Source organism: Mesoplodon densirostris, chromosome 5, assembly GCF_025265405.1.
Source record: "Mesoplodon densirostris isolate mMesDen1 chromosome 5, mMesDen1 primary haplotype, whole genome shotgun sequence".
Classification (NCBI taxonomy): domain Eukaryota; kingdom Metazoa; phylum Chordata; class Mammalia; order Artiodactyla; family Ziphiidae; genus Mesoplodon; species Mesoplodon densirostris.
Window position 1 is genome coordinate 154494785 of NC_082665.1, and position 21003 is coordinate 154515787.

Genomic DNA, 21003 nt, shown 5'->3' on the forward strand with positions numbered 1-21003 from the left:
TATAATCACTAAAGACCTACGGAATACCAAGAGAAGACTACTCAACATTCTGTCATAAGGTACATGGGAAAAGCATCAGAAGAAGTGTTGATATATGTATGTGTGTAAAAGTACAACACCTTGCACACCTAGAACAAGCAAAACATTGTAATCAAACTTGCTGCGATTAAAAATTAAATTTAAAAAACGAACAAGAAGTAGTGAGACATAAACTTAAGGGGCTCTTTCCTGGCACATTCCATACTAATTTACAACCTAGAACATGACTTCCATTGAGGCTCTGTTACCCTAGTAACCAGATTTGGTAAAGGAGAACTGCTGCCGCCTTGTGGCCGTTTCACACAACAGCAGCTCTAAACACAGGGCTAATGGGAACTTGATATTCAAAATAATTGCAGGCCTGTAAATGACACGTGCCCTCAAAACAAATCCTTGGGTCGTAAATCGAGCAAGAAACTCAAAAGACGTGCATATCTCAAAACGACGATTTCAAGAGGCATATTTTATGCACATTTTCTCTAAGCTTTCTTTTTTTCCTTTTTTTTTGTTAAAAAAGGGCATGGAAAAAGGCTCAACATCAGGAATTAAACCATGAAAATCCAGGCTACAAAAAGGTTCACTTCACGGTTGTCAGAATGATCATCACCAAAAAAGTCTACAAAGAATATCTGCTGAAAGGGTTTTAAAGAAATGCGTGCCCGAACGCTGCTGGTGGGATGTAACCTGGTACCCGCCAGTAGTGAGAACAGAATGGAGGTGCGTTTAAAGGTGAAAATTGAGCTACCGTGTTATCTGGTAGGCCCTTTCATACACCAATCACCTGAGTGGACCAGAATCAAAAACACACAGGCTGGTAATCCTGCACTGCAGCATCATTTAACATAGCCAAGACGTGGAAGAAACCAAAATGTCCAGCAACAGAAAAATGAACAAACAAAATGTGTCCATGTACACAATGCAATATTAACCATGGAAAACAATGAAACAGTGCCGTTTGCACCACCATAGAAGAACCTACAGATAAACCCCCAATTTGAAGTAAGGGAAAAACCGAAAAACAGATAATCTATGATGTCAGTTAGAGGTGTGACCTAAAAATTGATACCCATGAAATTATTTCCAAGAGGAGGACACGCATGGATTAAGAAAATAAAATTTTGTTAAACCAAATGGAAAAGTGTAAGGAATGGATGAATTTGGATATGGGGGTTAACAGACATGTAATAACACATATGAAATATATGTCACAAAATAACTATGGAATACCAAGAGAGGTGTACTCAACACTCTCTAATAACCTACACGGGAAAGGATCCACAGATGAATAGTTAGATACATAGATATAATGAATCAGATTTTGTATACCTAAAACAAACAACATTTTTATCAAATTTGCTCTGATAATTAATTAGAATTAAATTTAAATAACAAACACGAAGTAAGGAAACATAAGCTCTTGCGGCTTTGCCCTGGCTCATTCCACTCTAACTTGCAGCCTACTAACAGGATTTCCAAAAAGGCTCTGTTCTCCCAAAACCTCGAGTTGGAAATGCAGAAGTGCTTCCACCTTGTGGCCGTTTTCTGCAAGAGCGGCCTTAAACCCACAGCTAACGGTCACTTGCCATTCACAAGGACACAGGGCTGTAAAGGACACCTGCCCTCAAAAATTGTGCTGAGGTAGGGAATGGACAAATAAAATTCAAAACTGGTAAAATTTTCAAGGAGATAGTATGAAGAGGTAAGTTTTACTCACTCTTTTTCCAAAAGAAGGAAAATGGATAAAAGCTCAACATCAGGAATTATGAGACTCATGCCAATCGAACCTACAAAAAGGTTTCAACTCACGCTAGTCAACTACCATCAGCAAAAGGTCTACAAACAATAAATGCTGAAGGGGTTCTAGAGAACTGTGTACCCTCTAGCTGCTGGTGAGCTGTAAAGTGGTAACAGCCAATAATGAGAACAGAAAGGAGCTGCATTTCAAAGTAAAAATTGAGCCACCGTTCCATCCAGCAGGCCCGCCGCTGAGTCTCTCACCTCAGAAGACCAGAGTCACGAAGGCACAGGCTGCAACAGCTGCACTGCAGGACTTTTCCCAATAGCCAAGACACGGAAGCAGGCAAAATGTCCATCAACAGATGAATGGATAAAGAAGAAGTGGTCCATGTACACAATGAACATTAGCCATGGACAAAAATGAAACACTGCTCTTTGAGGCACCACAGATGAGCCTAGAGATAATCACAGAACATGAGGTAAGTCGGAAAGCAAAAGACACATACTATGATATCACTTATAGGGGTTATCTAAAAACTGACACAAGTGAACATACTTCCACAGAGAAAGACACTCACACACTTAGAAAACATACTATGCTAATCTGAACGGAAAGGTGGGGGGAATGGGTAAATTAAGATTAGGGTTGCCATTCGTGTACAAATACCTATTAAATACATATATCAAAAAGACCGACCATATAGCAAGGGAGGCCTACGGAACACTCTACAGTAATTTACATGGGAAGAGGATTTCTACATTAATATATATATATGTAAAAATTATTCAGATTGTATATACCTAGGACAACCAATATTCTAATCATTACCCGAATAAAAAAACTAAAACGAAGAACAAGAAATAATGTGACTTAAACTTATGGGGTTTTTTTCCTGGCACATTCCATTCTAATTTACAACCTGGGTACAGGACTTCCAAAAAGGCTCTGCTGCCCTAGTAACCAGATTTGGGAAAGGAGAAATGCTACCGCCTTGTGGCCATTTCCCAAACAGCAGCTCTAAACCCAGTGCTAATGTTCACTAAATATTCACATTCATAGCAGGCCTGTAAATGATACCTGCACTCCAAAGACATCCTGGGGTCGAAAATCGACCAAAAAATTCAAAAGAGGGCAACCTTCCAAGAAGACAATTTCAAGAGGTTTATTGTACTCACTGTTTTATTTCTCTATTTTGTTTAAGAGAATGAAAAAAGGTGTGGTGAAATGCTGAATATTAGGAATTATTAAAGACATGCAAATCCAAATTACAAAAACCTATCAGCTCACACCAGTCAGAATGGCCATCAGCAAAAATTCTGCAAACAATAAATGCTGAAGGGGTTGTGCAGAAATGCATACCCTAGGTTCAAAGTGGGACATGGTAAGAGCCAGTAATGAAAACACAAAGGATATTCCTTGAAAAGGTAAATATTGAGCTACCATTCAATCAAGCCTACCCACTGCCGGGCCTATTGCCTGAGAGAATGAGAATCAAAAAGACACAGGCTGGAAATCCTCCACTCCAGCAATATTTACCATAGCCAACACTTGGAAGCAATGAAAATGTCCATCAACAGAGGAATGCACAAAGAAGAAATGGTCCACGTACACAACGGAATAGGACTCCAATAAAAAATACAAATTCAATTTAAAAAAAAACGTAAGTAAGGAGACATCAGCATTTGGGGGTTTATCCAGGGCACATTCCTCTCTAATTTATAACCAAGGAAAACCACTGGCCAGAAGATCTCTTTCCCTAGTTACCAGAGTGGGAAAAACAGAAATGCTGCCGCCCTTTGCCCATTACCTGCAACAGCAGCTTTAAAACCTGTGCTAAGGTTCACTTCATATGCACAAGTCCTGTTGGGCTATAAATGAAACCTGCCCTCAAAATGTCTTGAGGGAGGTAATGGCCAAAATATTTCTAAATGTGGCACATACTTCAAGAATACAATATGAAGACGTAAGCTGTACTCACAGTTTTAAGGGAAAAAAAGACATGCCTGAAAGCTCAATTTCAAGGGTTTATGAGATGCATACAAATCCAACCACAAACAGGTACCAGCTCACACCAGTCAGAATAAACTTCAGCAAAAATACAAGCAATAAATGCTGAAAGGGCTTGCGGAGAAGGGCATACCCTCAACATTAAGTGGGACGTGACTTGGTGAGAGCCACTAATGAGAGCAGAATGGAGGTGCCTTTACATGCTAAACATTTTGCTACCATATGATCCAGCAGGCCCACTCCTGGGCCTGTAACCTAACAAGACAGAATTGGAAAGACACAGGTGGCAAGTCTGCATTGCAGCCATATTAAAATAGCCAAGACATGGAAGCAACCAATAAATCCATCAACAGATGAGTGGACAAAGAAAAACTGGTACACGTACAGATGGAATATTAGCCAAGGAAAAAAATGGCACAATGCCATTTGGAGCACCGTAGATGAGTCTAGAGGTGATCACGCAACTTGTAGTAAGTCAGAAAGCAAAAGACACATATCCTATGATATCACTTATAGGTGTTACCTAAAAATTGATACCAGTGAAGATATTTCCACAGAGGAAGGCAATCACAGCTTCATTAACAAACTTATGTTTCACCAATGCAAAGGTGTGAGGAGTGGATACATTAGGTTACTGGGGTTAACAGACATATACAAACACAGGTCAAGTATATAATCACTAAAGACCTACGGAATACCAAGAGAAGACTACTCAACATTCTGTCATAAGGTACATGGGAAAAGCATCAGAAGAAGTGTTGATATATGTATGTGTGTAAAAGTACAACACCTTGCACACCTAGAACAAGCAAAACATTGTAATCAAACTTGCTGCGATTAAAAATTAAATTTAAAAAACGAACAAGAAGTAGTGAGACATAAACTTAAGGGGCTCTTTCCTGGCACATTCCATACTAATTTACAACCTAGAACATGACTTCCATTGAGGCTCTGTTACCCTAGTAACCAGATTTGGTAAAGGAGAACTGCTGCCGCCTTGTGGCCGTTTCACACAACAGCAGCTCTAAACACAGGGCTAATGGGAACTTGATATTCAAAATAATTGCAGGCCTGTAAATGACACGTGCCCTCAAAACAAATCCTTGGGTCGTAAATCGAGCAAGAAACTCAAAAGACGTGCATATCTCAAAACGACGATTTCAAGAGGCATATTTTATGCACATTTTCTCTAAGCTTTCTTTTTTTCCTTTTTTTTTGTTAAAAAAGGGCATGGAAAAAGGCTCAACATCAGGAATTAAACCATGAAAATCCAGGCTACAAAAAGGTTCACTTCACGGTTGTCAGAATGATCATCACCAAAAAAGTCTACAAAGAATATCTGCTGAAAGGGTTTTAAAGAAATGCGTGCCCGAACGCTGCTGGTGGGATGTAACCTGGTACCCGCCAGTAGTGAGAACAGAATGGAGGTGCGTTTAAAGGTGAAAATTGAGCTACCGTGTTATCTGGTAGGCCCTTTCATACACCAATCACCTGAGTGGACCAGAATCAAAAACACACAGGCTGGTAATCCTGCACTGCAGCATCATTTAACATAGCCAAGACGTGGAAGAAACCAAAATGTCCAGCAACAGAAAAATGAACAAACAAAATGTGTCCATGTACACAATGCAATATTAACCATGGAAAACAATGAAACAGTGCCGTTTGCACCACCATAGAAGAACCTACAGATAAACCCCCAATTTGAAGTAAGGGAAAAACCGAAAAACAGATAATCTATGATGTCAGTTAGAGGTGTGACCTAAAAATTGATACCCATGAAATTATTTCCAAGAGGAGGACACGCATGGATTAAGAAAATAAAATTTTGTTAAACCAAATGGAAAAGTGTAAGGAATGGATGAATTTGGATATGGGGGTTAACAGACATGTAATAACACATATGAAATATATGTCACAAAATAACTATGGAATACCAAGAGAGGTGTACTCAACACTCTCTAATAACCTACACGGGAAAGGATCCACAGATGAATAGTTAGATACATAGATATAATGAATCAGATTTTGTATACCTAAAACAAACAACATTTTTATCAAATTTGCTCTGATAATTAATTAGAATTAAATTTAAATAACAAACACGAAGTAAGGAAACATAAGCTCTTGCGGCTTTGCCCTGGCTCATTCCACTCTAACTTGCAGCCTACTAACAGGATTTCCAAAAAGGCTCTGTTCTCCCAAAACCTCGAGTTGGAAATGCAGAAGTGCTTCCACCTTGTGGCCGTTTTCTGCAAGAGCGGCCTTAAACCCACAGCTAACGGTCACTTGCCATTCACAAGGACACAGGGCTGTAAAGGACACCTGCCCTCAAAAATTGTGCTGAGGTAGGGAATGGACAAATAAAATTCAAAACTGGTAAAATTTTCAAGGAGATAGTATGAAGAGGTAAGTTTTACTCACTCTTTTTCCAAAAGAAGGAAAATGGATAAAAGCTCAACATCAGGAATTATGAGACTCATGCCAATCGAACCTACAAAAAGGTTTCAACTCACGCTAGTCAACTACCATCAGCAAAAGGTCTACAAACAATAAATGCTGAAGGGGTTCTAGAGAACTGTGTACCCTCTAGCTGCTGGTGAGCTGTAAAGTGGTAACAGCCAATAATGAGAACAGAAAGGAGCTGCATTTCAAAGTAAAAATTGAGCCACCGTTCCATCCAGCAGGCCCGCCGCTGAGCCTCTCACCTCAGAAGACCAGAGTCACGAAGGCACAGGCTGCAACAGCTGCACTGCAGGACTTTTCCCAATAGCCAAGACACGGAAGCAGGCAAAATGTCCATCAACAGATGAATGGATAAAGAAGAAGTGGTCCATGTACACAATGAACATTAGCCATGGACAAAAATGAAACACTGCTCTTTGAGGCACCACAGATGAGCCTAGAGATAATCACAGAACATGAGGTAAGTCGGAAAGCAAAAGACACATACTATGATATCACTTATAGGGGTTATCTAAAAACTGACACAAGTGAACATACTTCCACAGAGAAAGACACTCACACACTTAGAAAACATACTATGCTAATCTGAACGGAAAGGTGGGGGGAATGGGTAAATTAAGATTAGGGTTGCCATTCGTGTACAAATACCTATTAAATACATATATCAAAAAGACCGACCATATAGCAAGGGAGGCCTACGGAACACTCTACAGTAATTTACATGGGAAGAGGATTTCTACATTAATATATATATATGTAAAAATTATTCAGATTGTATATACCTAGGACAACCAATATTCTAATCATTACCCGAATAAAAAAACTAAAATGAAGAACAAGAAATAATGTGACTTAAACTTATGGGGTTTTTTTCCTGGCACATTCCATTCTAATTTACAACCTGGGTACAGGACTTCCAAAAAGGCTCTGCTGCCCTAGTAACCAGATTTGGGAAAGGAGAAATGCTACCGCCTTGTGGCCATTTCCCAAACAGCAGCTCTAAACCCAGTGCTAATGTTCACTAAATATTCACATTCATAGCAGGCCTGTAAATGATACCTGCACTCCAAAGACATCCTGGGGTCGAAAATCGACCAAAAAATTCAAAAGAGGGCAACCTTCCAAGAAGACAATTTCAAGAGGTTTATTGTACTCACTGTTTTATTTCTCTATTTTGTTTAAGAGAATGAAAAAAGGTGTGGTGAAATGCTGAATATTAGGAATTATTAAAGACATGCAAATCCAAATTACAAAAACCTATCAGCTCACACCAGTCAGAATGGCCATCAGCAAAAATTCTGCAAACAATAAATGCTGAAGGGGTTGTGCAGAAATGCATACCCTAGGTTCAAAGTGGGACATGGTAAGAGCCAGTAATGAAAACACAAAGGATATTCCTTGAAAAGGTAAATATTGAGCTACCATTCAATCAAGCCTACCCACTGCCGGGCCTATTGCCTGAGAGAATGAGAATCAAAAAGACACAGGCTGGAAATCCTCCACTCCAGCAATATTTACCATAGCCAACACTTGGAAGCAATGAAAATGTCCATCAACAGAGGAATGCACAAAGAAGAAATGGTCCACGTACACAACGGAATAGGACTCCAATAAAAAATACAAATTCAATTTAAAAAAAAACGTAAGTAAGGAGACATCAGCATTTGGGGGTTTATCCAGGGCACATTCCTCTCTAATTTATAACCAAGGAAAACCACTGGCCAGAAGATCTCTTTCCCTAGTTACCAGAGTGGGAAAAACAGAAATGCTGCCGCCCTTTGCCCATTACCTGCAACAGCAGCTTTAAAACCTGTGCTAAGGTTCACTTCATATGCACAAGTCCTGTTGGGCTATAAATGAAACCTGCCCTCAAAATGTCTTGAGGGAGGTAATGGCCAAAATATTTCTAAATGTGGCACATACTTCAAGAATACAATATGAAGACGTAAGCTGTACTCACAGTTTTAAGGGAAAAAAAGACATGCCTGAAAGCTCAATTTCAAGGGTTTATGAGATGCATACAAATCCAACCACAAACAGGTACCAGCTCACACCAGTCAGAATAAACTTCAGCAAAAATACAAGCAATAAATGCTGAAAGGGCTTGCGGAGAAGGGCATACCCTCAACATTAAGTGGGACGTGACTTGGTGAGAGCCACTAATGAGAGCAGAATGGAGGTGCCTTTACATGCTAAACATTTTGCTACCATATGATCCAGCAGGCCCACTCCTGGGCCTGTAACCTAACAAGACAGAATTGGAAAGACACAGGTGGCAAGTCTGCATTGCAGCCATATTAAAATAGCCAAGACATGGAAGCAACCAATAAATCCATCAACAGATGAGTGGACAAAGAAAAACTGGTACACGTACAGATGGAATATTAGCCAAGGAAAAAAATGGCACAATGCCATTTGGAGCACCGTAGATGAGTCTAGAGGTGATCACGCAACTTGTAGTAAGTCAGAAAGCAAAAGACACATATCCTATGATATCACTTATAGGTGTTACCTAAAAATTGATACCAGTGAAGATATTTCCACAGAGGAAGGCAATCACAGCTTCATTAACAAACTTATGTTTCACCAATGCAAAGGTGTGAGGAGTGGATACATTAGGTTACTGGGGTTAACAGAGATATACAAACACAGGTCAAGTATATAATCACTAAAGACCTACGGAATACCAAGAGAAGACTACTCAACATTCTGTCATAAGGTACATGGGAAAAGCATCAGAAGAAGTGTTGATATATGTATGTGTGTAAAAGTACAACACCTTGCACACCTAGAACAAGCAAAACATTGTAATCAAACTTGCTGCGATTAAAAATTAAATTTAAAAAACGAACAAGAAGTAGTGAGACATAAACTTAAGGGGCTCTTTCCTGGCACATTCCATACTAATTTACAACCTAGAACATGACTTCCATTGAGGCTCTGTTACCCTAGTAACCAGATTTGGTAAAGGAGAACTGCTGCCGCCTTGTGGCCGTTTCACACAACAGCAGCTCTAAACACAGGGCTAATGGGAACTTGATATTCAAAATAATTGCAGGCCTGTAAATGACACGTGCCCTCAAAACAAATCCTTGGGTCGTAAATCGAGCAAGAAACTCAAAAGACGTGCATATCTCAAAACGACGATTTCAAGAGGCATATTTTATGCACATTTTCTCTAAGCTTTCTTTTTTTCCTTTTTTTTTGTTAAAAAAGGGCATGGAAAAAGGCTCAACATCAGGAATTAAACCATGAAAATCCAGGCTACAAAAAGGTTCACTTCACGGTTGTCAGAATGATCATCACCAAAAAAGTCTACAAAGAATATCTGCTGAAAGGGTTTTAAAGAAATGCGTGCCCGAACGCTGCTGGTGGGATGTAACCTGGTACCCGCCAGTAGTGAGAACAGAATGGAGGTGCGTTTAAAGGTGAAAATTGAGCTACCGTGTTATCTGGTAGGCCCTTTCATACACCAATCACCTGAGTGGACCAGAATCAAAAACACACAGGCTGGTAATCCTGCACTGCAGCATCATTTAACATAGCCAAGACGTGGAAGAAACCAAAATGTCCAGCAACAGAAAAATGAACAAACAAAATGTGTCCATGTACACAATGCAATATTAACCATGGAAAACAATGAAACAGTGCCGTTTGCACCACCATAGAAGAACCTACAGATAAACCCCCAATTTGAAGTAAGGGAAAAACCGAAAAACAGATAATCTATGATGTCAGTTAGAGGTGTGACCTAAAAATTGATACCCATGAAATTATTTCCAAGAGGAGGACACGCATGGATTAAGAAAATAAAATTTTGTTAAACCAAATGGAAAAGTGTAAGGAATGGATGAATTTGGATATGGGGGTTAACAGACATGTAATAACACATATGAAATATATGTCACAAAATAACTATGGAATACCAAGAGAGGTGTACTCAACACTCTCTAATAACCTACACGGGAAAGGATCCACAGATGAATAGTTAGATACATAGATATAATGAATCAGATTTTGTATACCTAAAACAAACAACATTTTTATCAAATTTGCTCTGATAATTAATTAGAATTAAATTTAAATAACAAACACGAAGTAAGGAAACATAAGCTCTTGCGGCTTTGCCCTGGCTCATTCCACTCTAACTTGCAGCCTACTAACAGGATTTCCAAAAAGGCTCTGTTCTCCCAAAACCTCGAGTTGGAAATGCAGAAGTGCTTCCACCTTGTGGCCGTTTTCTGCAAGAGCGGCCTTAAACCCACAGCTAACGGTCACTTGCCATTCACAAGGACACAGGGCTGTAAAGGACACCTGCCCTCAAAAATTGTGCTGAGGTAGGGAATGGACAAATAAAATTCAAAACTGGTAAAATTTTCAAGGAGATAGTATGAAGAGGTAAGTTTTACTCACTCTTTTTCCAAAAGAAGGAAAATGGATAAAAGCTCAACATCAGGAATTATGAGACTCATGCAAATCGAACCTACAAAAAGGTTTCAACTCACGCTAGTCAACTACCATCAGCAAAAGGTCTACAAACAATAAATGCTGAAGGGGTTCTAGAGAACTGTGTACCCTCTAGCTGCTGGTGAGCTGTAAAGTGGTAACAGCCAATAATGAGAACAGAAAGGAGCTGCATTTCAAAGTAAAAATTGAGCCACCGTTCCATCCAGCAGGCCCGCCGCTGAGCCTCTCACCTCAGAAGACCAGAGTCACGAAGGCACAGGCTGCAACAGCTGCACTGCAGGACTTTTCCCAATAGCCAAGACACGGAAGCAGGCAAAATGTCCATCAACAGATGAATGGATAAAGAAGAAGTGGTCCATGTACACAATGGAACATTAGCCATGGACAAAAATGAAACACTGCTCTTTGAGGCACCACAGATGAGCCTAGAGATAATCACAGAACATGAGGTAAGTCGGAAAGCAAAAGACACATACTATGATATCACTTATAGGGGTTATCTAAAAACTGACACAAGTGAACATACTTCCACAGAGAAAGACACTCACACACTTAGAAAACATACTATGCTAATCTGAACGGAAAGGTGGGGGGAATGGGTAAATTAAGATTAGGGTTGCCATTCGTGTACAAATACCTATTAAATACATATATCAAAAAGACCGACCATATAGCAAGGGAGGCCTACGGAACACTCTACAGTAATTTACATGGGAAGAGGATTTCTACATTAATATATATATATGTAAAAATTATTCAGATTGTATATACCTAGGACAACCAATATTCTAATCATTACCCGAATAAAAAAACTAAAACGAAGAACAAGAAATAATGTGACTTAAACTTATGGGGTTTTTTTCCTGGCACATTCCATTCTAATTTACAACCTGGGTACAGGACTTCCAAAAAGGCTCTGCTGCCCTAGTAACCAGATTTGGGAAAGGAGAAATGCTACCGCCTTGTGGCCATTTCCCAAACAGCAGCTCTAAACCCAGTGCTAATGTTCACTAAATATTCACATTCATAGCAGGCCTGTAAATGATACCTGCACTCCAAAGACATCCTGGGGTCGAAAATCGACCAAAAAATTCAAAAGAGGGCAACCTTCCAAGAAGACAATTTCAAGAGGTTTATTGTACTCACTGTTTTATTTCTCTATTTTGTTTAAGAGAATGAAAAAAGGTGTGGTGAAATGCTGAATATTAGGAATTATTAAAGACATGCAAATCCAAATTACAAAAACCTATCAGCTCACACCAGTCAGAATGGCCATCAGCAAAAATTCTGCAAACAATAAATGCTGAAGGGGTTGTGCAGAAATGCATACCCTAGGTTCAAAGTGGGACATGGTAAGAGCCAGTAATGAAAACACAAAGGATATTCCTTGAAAAGGTAAATATTGAGCTACCATTCAATCAAGCCTACCCACTGCCGGGCCTATTGCCTGAGAGAATGAGAATCAAAAAGACACAGGCTGGAAATCCTCCACTCCAGCAATATTTACCATAGCCAACACTTGGAAGCAATGAAAATGTCCATCAACAGAGGAATGCACAAAGAAGAAATGGTCCACGTACACAACGGAATAGGACTCCAATAAAAAATACAAATTCAATTTAAAAAAAAACGTAAGTAAGGAGACATCAGCATTTGGGGGTTTATCCAGGGCACATTCCTCTCTAATTTATAACCAAGGAAAACCACTGGCCAGAAGATCTCTTTCCCTAGTTACCAGAGTGGGAAAAACAGAAATGCTGCCGCCCTTTGCCCATTACCTGCAACAGCAGCTTTAAAACCTGTGCTAAGGTTCACTTCATATGCACAAGTCCTGTTGGGCTATAAATGAAACCTGCCCTCAAAATGTCTTGAGGGAGGTAATGGCCAAAATATTTCTAAATGTGGCACATACTTCAAGAATACAATATGAAGACGTAAGCTGTACTCACAGTTTTAAGGGAAAAAAAGACATGCCTGAAAGCTCAATTTCAAGGGTTTATGAGATGCATACAAATCCAACCACAAACAGGTACCAGCTCACACCAGTCAGAATAAACTTCAGCAAAAATACAAGCAATAAATGCTGAAAGGGCTTGCGGAGAAGGGCATACCCTCAACATTAAGTGGGACGTGACTTGGTGAGAGCCACTAATGAGAGCAGAATGGAGGTGCCTTTACATGCTAAACATTTTGCTACCATATGATCCAGCAGGCCCACTCCTGGGCCTGTAACCTAACAAGACAGAATTGGAAAGACACAGGTGGCAAGTCTGCATTGCAGCCATATTAAAATAGCCAAGACATGGAAGCAACCAATAAATCCATCAACAGATGAGTGGACAAAGAAAAACTGGTACACGTACAGATGGAATATTAGCCAAGGAAAAAAATGGCACAATGCCATTTGGAGCACCGTAGATGAGTCTAGAGGTGATCACGCAACTTGTAGTAAGTCAGAAAGCAAAAGACACATATCCTATGATATCACTTATAGGTGTTACCTAAAAATTGATACCAGTGAAGATATTTCCACAGAGGAAGGCAATCACAGCTTCATTAACAAACTTATGTTTCACCAATGCAAAGGTGTGAGGAGTGGATACATTAGGTTACTGGGGTTAACAGACATATACAAACACAGGTCAAGTATATAATCACTAAAGACCTACGGAATACCAAGAGAAGACTACTCAACATTCTGTCATAAGGTACATGGGAAAAGCATCAGAAGAAGTGTTGATATATGTATGTGTGTAAAAGTACAACACCTTGCACACCTAGAACAAGCAAAACATTGTAATCAAACTTGCTGCGATTAAAAATTAAATTTAAAAAACGAACAAGAAGTAGTGAGACATAAACTTAAGGGGCTCTTTCCTGGCACATTCCATACTAATTTACAACCTAGAACATGACTTCCATTGAGGCTCTGTTACCCTAGTAACCAGATTTGGTAAAGGAGAACTGCTGCCGCCTTGTGGCCGTTTCACACAACAGCAGCTCTAAACACAGGGCTAATGGGAACTTGATATTCAAAATAATTGCAGGCCTGTAAATGACACGTGCCCTCAAAACAAATCCTTGGGTCGTAAATCGAGCAAGAAACTCAAAAGACGTGCATATCTCAAAACGACGATTTCAAGAGGCATATTTTATGCACATTTTCTCTAAGCTTTCTTTTTTTCCTTTTTTTTTGTTAAAAAAGGGCATGGAAAAAGGCTCAACATCAGGAATTAAACCATGAAAATCCAGGCTACAAAAAGGTTCACTTCACGGTTGTCAGAATGATCATCACCAAAAAAGTCTACAAAGAATATCTGCTGAAAGGGTTTTAAAGAAATGCGTGCCCGAACGCTGCTGGTGGGATGTAACCTGGTACCCGCCAGTAGTGAGAACAGAATGGAGGTGCGTTTAAAGGTGAAAATTGAGCTACCGTGTTATCTGGTAGGCCCTTTCATACACCAATCACCTGAGTGGACCAGAATCAAAAACACACAGGCTGGTAATCCTGCACTGCAGCATCATTTAACATAGCCAAGACGTGGAAGAAACCAAAATGTCCAGCAACAGAAAAATGAACAAACAAAATGTGTCCATGTACACAATGCAATATTAACCATGGAAAACAATGAAACAGTGCCGTTTGCACCACCATAGAAGAACCTACAGATAAACCCCCAATTTGAAGTAAGGGAAAAACCGAAAAACAGATAATCTATGATGTCAGTTAGAGGTGTGACCTAAAAATTGATACCCATGAAATTATTTCCAAGAGGAGGACACGCATGGATTAAGAAAATAAAATTTTGTTAAACCAAATGGAAAAGTGTAAGGAATGGATGAATTTGGATATGGGGGTTAACAGACATGTAATAACACATATGAAATATATGTCACAAAATAACTATGGAATACCAAGAGAGGTGTACTCAACACTCTCTAATAACCTACACGGGAAAGGATCCACAGATGAATAGTTAGATACATAGATATAATGAATCAGATTTTGTATACCTAAAACAAACAACATTTTTATCAAATTTGCTCTGATAATTAATTAGAATTAAATTTAAATAACAAACACGAAGTAAGGAAACATAAGCTCTTGCGGCTTTGCCCTGGCTCATTCCACTCTAACTTGCAGCCTACTAACAGGATTTCCAAAAAGGCTCTGTTCTCCCAAAACCTCGAGTTGGAAATGCAGAAGTGCTTCCACCTTGTGGCCGTTTTCTGCAAGAGCGGCCTTAAACCCACAGCTAACGGTCACTTGCCATTCACAAGGACACAGGGCTGTAAAGGACACCTGCCCTCAAAAATTGTGCTGAGGTAGGGAATGGACAAATAAAATTCAAAACTGGTAAAATTTTCAAGGAGATAGTATGAAGAGGTAAGTTTTACTCACTCTTTTTCCAAAAGAAGGAAAATGGATAAAAGCTCAACATCAGGAATTATGAGACTCATGCAAATCGAACCTACAAAAAGGTTTCAACTCACGCTAGTCAACTACCATCAGCAAAAGGTCTACAAACAATAAATGCTGAAGGGGTTCTAGAGAACTGTGTACCCTCTAGCTGCTGGTGAGCTGTAAAGTGGTAACAGCCAATAATGAGAACAGAAAGGAGCTGCATTTCAAAGTAAAAATTGAGCCACCGTTCCATCCAGCAGGCCCGCCGCTGAGCCTCTCACCTCAGAAGACCAGAGTCACGAAGGCACAGGCTGCAACAGCTGCACTGCAGGACTTTTCCCAATAGCCAAGACACGGAAGCAGGCAAAATGTCCATCAACAGATGAATGGATAAAGAAGAAGTGGTCCATGTACACAATGGAACATTAGCCATGGACAAAAATGAAACACTGCTCTTTGAGGCACCACAGATGAGCCTAGAGATAATCACAGAACATGAGGTAAGTCGGAAAGCAAAAGACACATACTATGATATCACTTATAGGGGTTATCTAAAAACTGACACAAGTGAACATACTTCCACAGAGAAAGACACTCACACACTTAGAAAACATACTATGCTAATCTGAACAGAAAGGTGGGGGGAATGGGTAAATTAAGATTAGGGTTGCCATTCGTGTACAAATACCTATTAAATACATATATCAAAAAGACCGACCATATAGCAAGGGAGGCCTACGGAACACTCTACAGTAATTTACATGGGAAGAGGATTTCTACATTAATATATATATATGTAAAAATTATTCAGATTGTATATACCTAGGACAACCAATATTCTAATCATTACCCGAATAAAAAAACTAAAACGAAGAACAAGAAATAATGTGACTTAAACTTATGGGGTTTTTTTCCTGGCACATTCCATTCTAATTTACAACCTGGGTACAGGACTTCCAAAAAGGCTCTGCTGCCCTAGTAACCAGATTTGGGAAAGGAGAAATGCTACCGCCTTGTGGCCATTTCCCAAACAGCAGCTCTAAACCCAGTGCTAATGTTCACTAAATATTCACATTCATAGCAGGCCTGTAAATGATACCTGCACTCCAAAGACATCCTGGGGTCGAAAATCGACCAAAAAATTCAAAAGAGGGCAACCTTCCAAGAAGACAATTTCAAGAGGTTTATTGTACTCACTGTTTTATTTCTCTATTTTGTTTAAGAGAATGAAAAAAGGTGTGGTGAAATGCTGAATATTAGGAATTATTAAAGACATGCAAATCCAAATTACAAAAACCTATCAGCTCACACCAGTCAGAATGGCCATCAGCAAAAATTCTGCAAACAATAAATGCTGAAGGGGTTGTGCAGAAATGCATACCCTAGGTTCAAAGTGGGACATGGTAAGAGCCAGTAATGAAAACACAAAGGATATTCCTTGAAAAGGTAAATATTGAGCTACCATTCAATCAAGCCTACCCACTGCCGGGCCTATTGCCTGAGAGAATGAGAATCAAAAAGACACAGGCTGGAAATCCTCCACTCCAGCAATATTTACCATAGCCAACACTTGGAAGCAATGAAAATGTCCATCAACAGAGGAATGCACAAAGAAGAAATGGTCCACGTACACAACGGAATAGGACTCCAATAAAAAATACAAATTCAATTTAAAAAAAAACGTAAGTAAGGAGACATCAGCATTTGGGGGTTTATCCAGGGCACATTCCTCTCTAATTTATAACCAAGGAAAACCACTGGCCAGAAGATCTCTTTCCCTAGTTACCAGAGTGGGAAAAACAGAAATGCTGCCGCCCTTTGCCCATTACCTGCAACAGCAGCTTTAAAACCTGTGCTAAGGTTCACTTCATATGCACAAGTCCTGTTGGGCTATAAATGAAACCTGCCCTCAAAATGTCTTGAGGGAGGTAATGGCCAAAATATTTCTAAATGTGGCACATACTTCAAGAATACAATATGAAGACGTAAGCTGTACTCACAGTTTTAAGGGAAAAAAAGACATGCCTGAAAGCTCAATTTCAAGGGTTTATGAGATGCATACAAATCCAACCACAAACAGGTACCAGCTCACACCAGTCAGAATAAACTTCAGCAAAAATACAAGCAATAAATGCTGAAAGGGCTTGCGGAGAAGGGCATACCCTCAACATTAAGTGGGACGTGACTTGGTGAGAGCCACTAATGAGAGCAGAATGGAGGTGCCTTTACATGCTAAACATTTTGCTACCATATGATCCAGCAGGCCCACTCCTGGGCCTGTAACCTAACAAGACAGAATTGGAAAGACACAGGTGGCAAGTCTGCATTGCAGCCATATTAAAACAGCCAAGACATGGAAGCAACCAATAAATCCATCAACAGATGAGTGGACAAAGAAAAACTGGTACACGTACAGATGGAATATTAGCCAAGGAAAAAAATGACACAATGCCATTTGGAGCACCGTAGATGAGTCTAGAGGTGATCACGCAACTTGTAGTAAGTCAGAAAGCAAAAGACACATATCCTATGATATCACTTATAGGTGTTACCTAAAAATTGATACCAGTGAAGATATTTCCACAGAGGAAGGCAATCACAGCTTCATTAACAAACTTATGTTTCACCAATGCAAAGGTGTGAGGAGTGGATACATTAGGTTACTGGGGTTAACAGAGATATACAAACACAGGTCAAGTATATAATCACTAAAGACCTACGGAATACCAAGAGAAGACTACTCAACATTCTGTCATAAGGTACATGGGAAAAGCATCAGAAGAAGTGTTGATATATGTATATGTGTAAAAGTACAACACCTTGCACACCTAGAACAAGCAAAACATTGTAATCAAACTTGCTGCGATTAAAAATTAAATTTAAAAAACGAACAAGAAGTAGTGAGACATAAACTTAAGGGGCTCTTTCCTGGCACATTCCATACTAATTTACAACCTAGAACATGACTTCCATTGAGGCTCTGTTACCCTAGTAACCAGATTTGGTAAAGGAGAACTGCTGCCGCCTTGTGGCCGTTTCACACAACAGCAGCTCTAAACACAGGGCTAATGGGAACTTGATATTCAAAATAATTGCAGGCCTGTAAATGACACGTGCCCTCAAAACAAATCCTTGGGTCGTAAATCGAGCAAGAAACTCAAAAGACGTGCATATCTCAAAACGACGATTTCAAGAGGCATATTTTATGCACATTTTCTCTAAGCTTTCTTTTTTTCCTTTTTTTTTTTGTTAAAAAAGGGCATGGAAAAAGGCTCAACATCAGGAATTAAACCATGAAAATCCAGGCTACAAAAAGGTTCACTTCACGGTTGTCAGAATGATCATCACCAAAAAAGTCTACAAAGAATATCTGCTGAAAGGGTTTTAAAGAAATGCGTGCCCGAACGCTGCTGGTGGGATGTAACCTGGTACCCGCCAGTAGTGAGAACAGAATGGAGGTGCGTTTAAAGGTGAAAATTGAGCTACCGTGTTATCTGGTAGGCCCTTTCATACACCAATCACCTGAGTGGACCAGAATCAAAAACACACAGGCTGGTAATCCTGCACTGCAGCATCATTTAACATAGCCAAGACGTGGAAGAAACCAAAATGTCCAGCAACAGAAAAATGAACAAACAAAATGTGTCCATGTACACAATGCAATATTAACCATGGAAAACAATGAAACAGTGCCGTTTGCACCACCATAGAAGAACCTACAGATAAACCCCCAATTTGAAGTAAGGGAAAAACCAAAAAACAGATAATCTATGATGTCAGTTAGAGGTGTGACCTAAAAATTGATACCCATGAAATTATTTCCAAGAGGAGGACACGCATGGATTAAGAAAATAAAATTTTGTTAAACCAAATGGAAAAGTGTAAGGAATGGATGAATTTGGATATGGGGGTTAACAGACATGTAATAACACATATGAAATATATGTCACAAAATAACTATGGAATACCAAGAGAGGTGTACTCAACACTCTCTAATAACCTACACGGGAAAGGATCCACAGATGAATAGTTAGATACATAGATATAATGAATCAGATTTTGTATACCTAAAACAAACAACATTTTTATCAAATTTGCTCTGATAATTAATTAGAATTAAATTTAAATAACAAACACGAAGTAAGGAAACATAAGCTCTTGCGGCTTTGCCCTGGCTCATTCCACTCTAACTTGCAGCCTACTAACAGGATTTCCAAAAAGGCTCTGTTCTCCCAAAACCTCGAGTTGGAAATGCAGAAGTGCTTCCACCTTGTGGCCGTTTTCTGCAAGAGCGGCCTTAAACCCACAGCTAACGGTCACTTACCATTCACAAGGACACAGGGCTGTAAAGGACACCCGCCCTCAAAAATTGTGCTGAGGTAGGGAATGGACAAATAAAATTCAAAACTGGTAAAATTTTCAAGGAGATAGTATGAAGAGGTAAGTTTTACTCACTCTTTTTCCAAAAAAAGGAAAATGGATAAAAGCTCAACATCAGGAATTATGAGACTCATGCAAATCGAACCTACAAAAAGGTTTCAACTCACGCTAGTCAACTACCATCAGCAAAAGGTCTACAAACAATAAATGCTGAAGGGGTTCTAGAGAACTGTGTACCCTCTAGCTGCTGGTGAGCTGTAAAGTGGTAACAGCCAATAATGAGAACAGAAAGGAGCTGCATTTCAAAGTAAAAATTGAGCCACCGTTCCATCCAGCAGGCCCGCCGCTGAGCCTCTCACCTCAGAAGACCAGAGTCACGAAGGCACAGGCTGCAACAGCTGCACTGCAGGACTTTTCCCAATAGCCAAGACACGGAAGCAGGCAAAATGTCCATCAACAGATGAATGGATAAAGAAGAAGTGGTCCATGTACACAATGGAACATTAGCCATGGACAAAAATGAAACACTGCTCTTTGAGGCACCACAGATGAGCCTAGAGATAATCACAGAACATGAGGTAAGTTGGAAAGCAAAAGACACATACTATGATATCACTTATAGGGGTTATCTAAAAACTGACACAAGTGAACATACTTCCACAGAGAAAGACACTCACACACTTAGAAAACATACTATGCTAATCTGAACGGAAAGGTGGGGGGAATGGGTAAATTAAGATTAGGGTTGCCATTCGTGTACAAATACCTATTAAATACATATATCAAAAAGACCGACCATATAGCAAGGGAGGCCTACGGAACACTCTACAGTAATTTACATGGGAAGAGGATTTCTACATTAATATATATATATGTAAAAATTATTCAGATTGTATATACCTAGGACAACCAATATTCTAATCATTACCCGAATAAAAAAACTAAAACGAAGAACAAGAAATAATGTGACTTAAACTTATGGGGTTTTTTTCCTGGCACATTCCATTCTAATTTACAACCTGGGTACAGGACTTCCAAAAAGGCTCTGCTGCCCTAGTAACCAGATTTGGGAAAGGAGAAATGCTACCGCCTTGTGGCCATTTCCCAAACAGCAGCTCTAAACCCAGTGCTAATGTTCACTAAATATTCACATTCATAGCAGGCCTGTAAATGATACCTGCACTCCAAAGACATCCTGGGGTCGAAAATCGACCAAAAAATTCAAAAGAGGGCAACCTTCCAAGAAGACAATTTCAAGAGGTTTATTGTACTCACTGTTTTATTTCTCTATTTTGTTTAAGAGAATGAAAAAAGGTGTGGTGAAATGCTGAATATTAGGAATTATTAAAGACATGCAAATCCAAATTACAAAAACCTATCAGCTCACACCAGTCAGAATGGCCATCAGCAAAAATTCTGCAAACAATAAATGCTGAAGGGGTTGTGCAGAAATGCATACCCTAGGTTCAAAGTGGGACATGGTAAGAGCCAGTAATGAAAA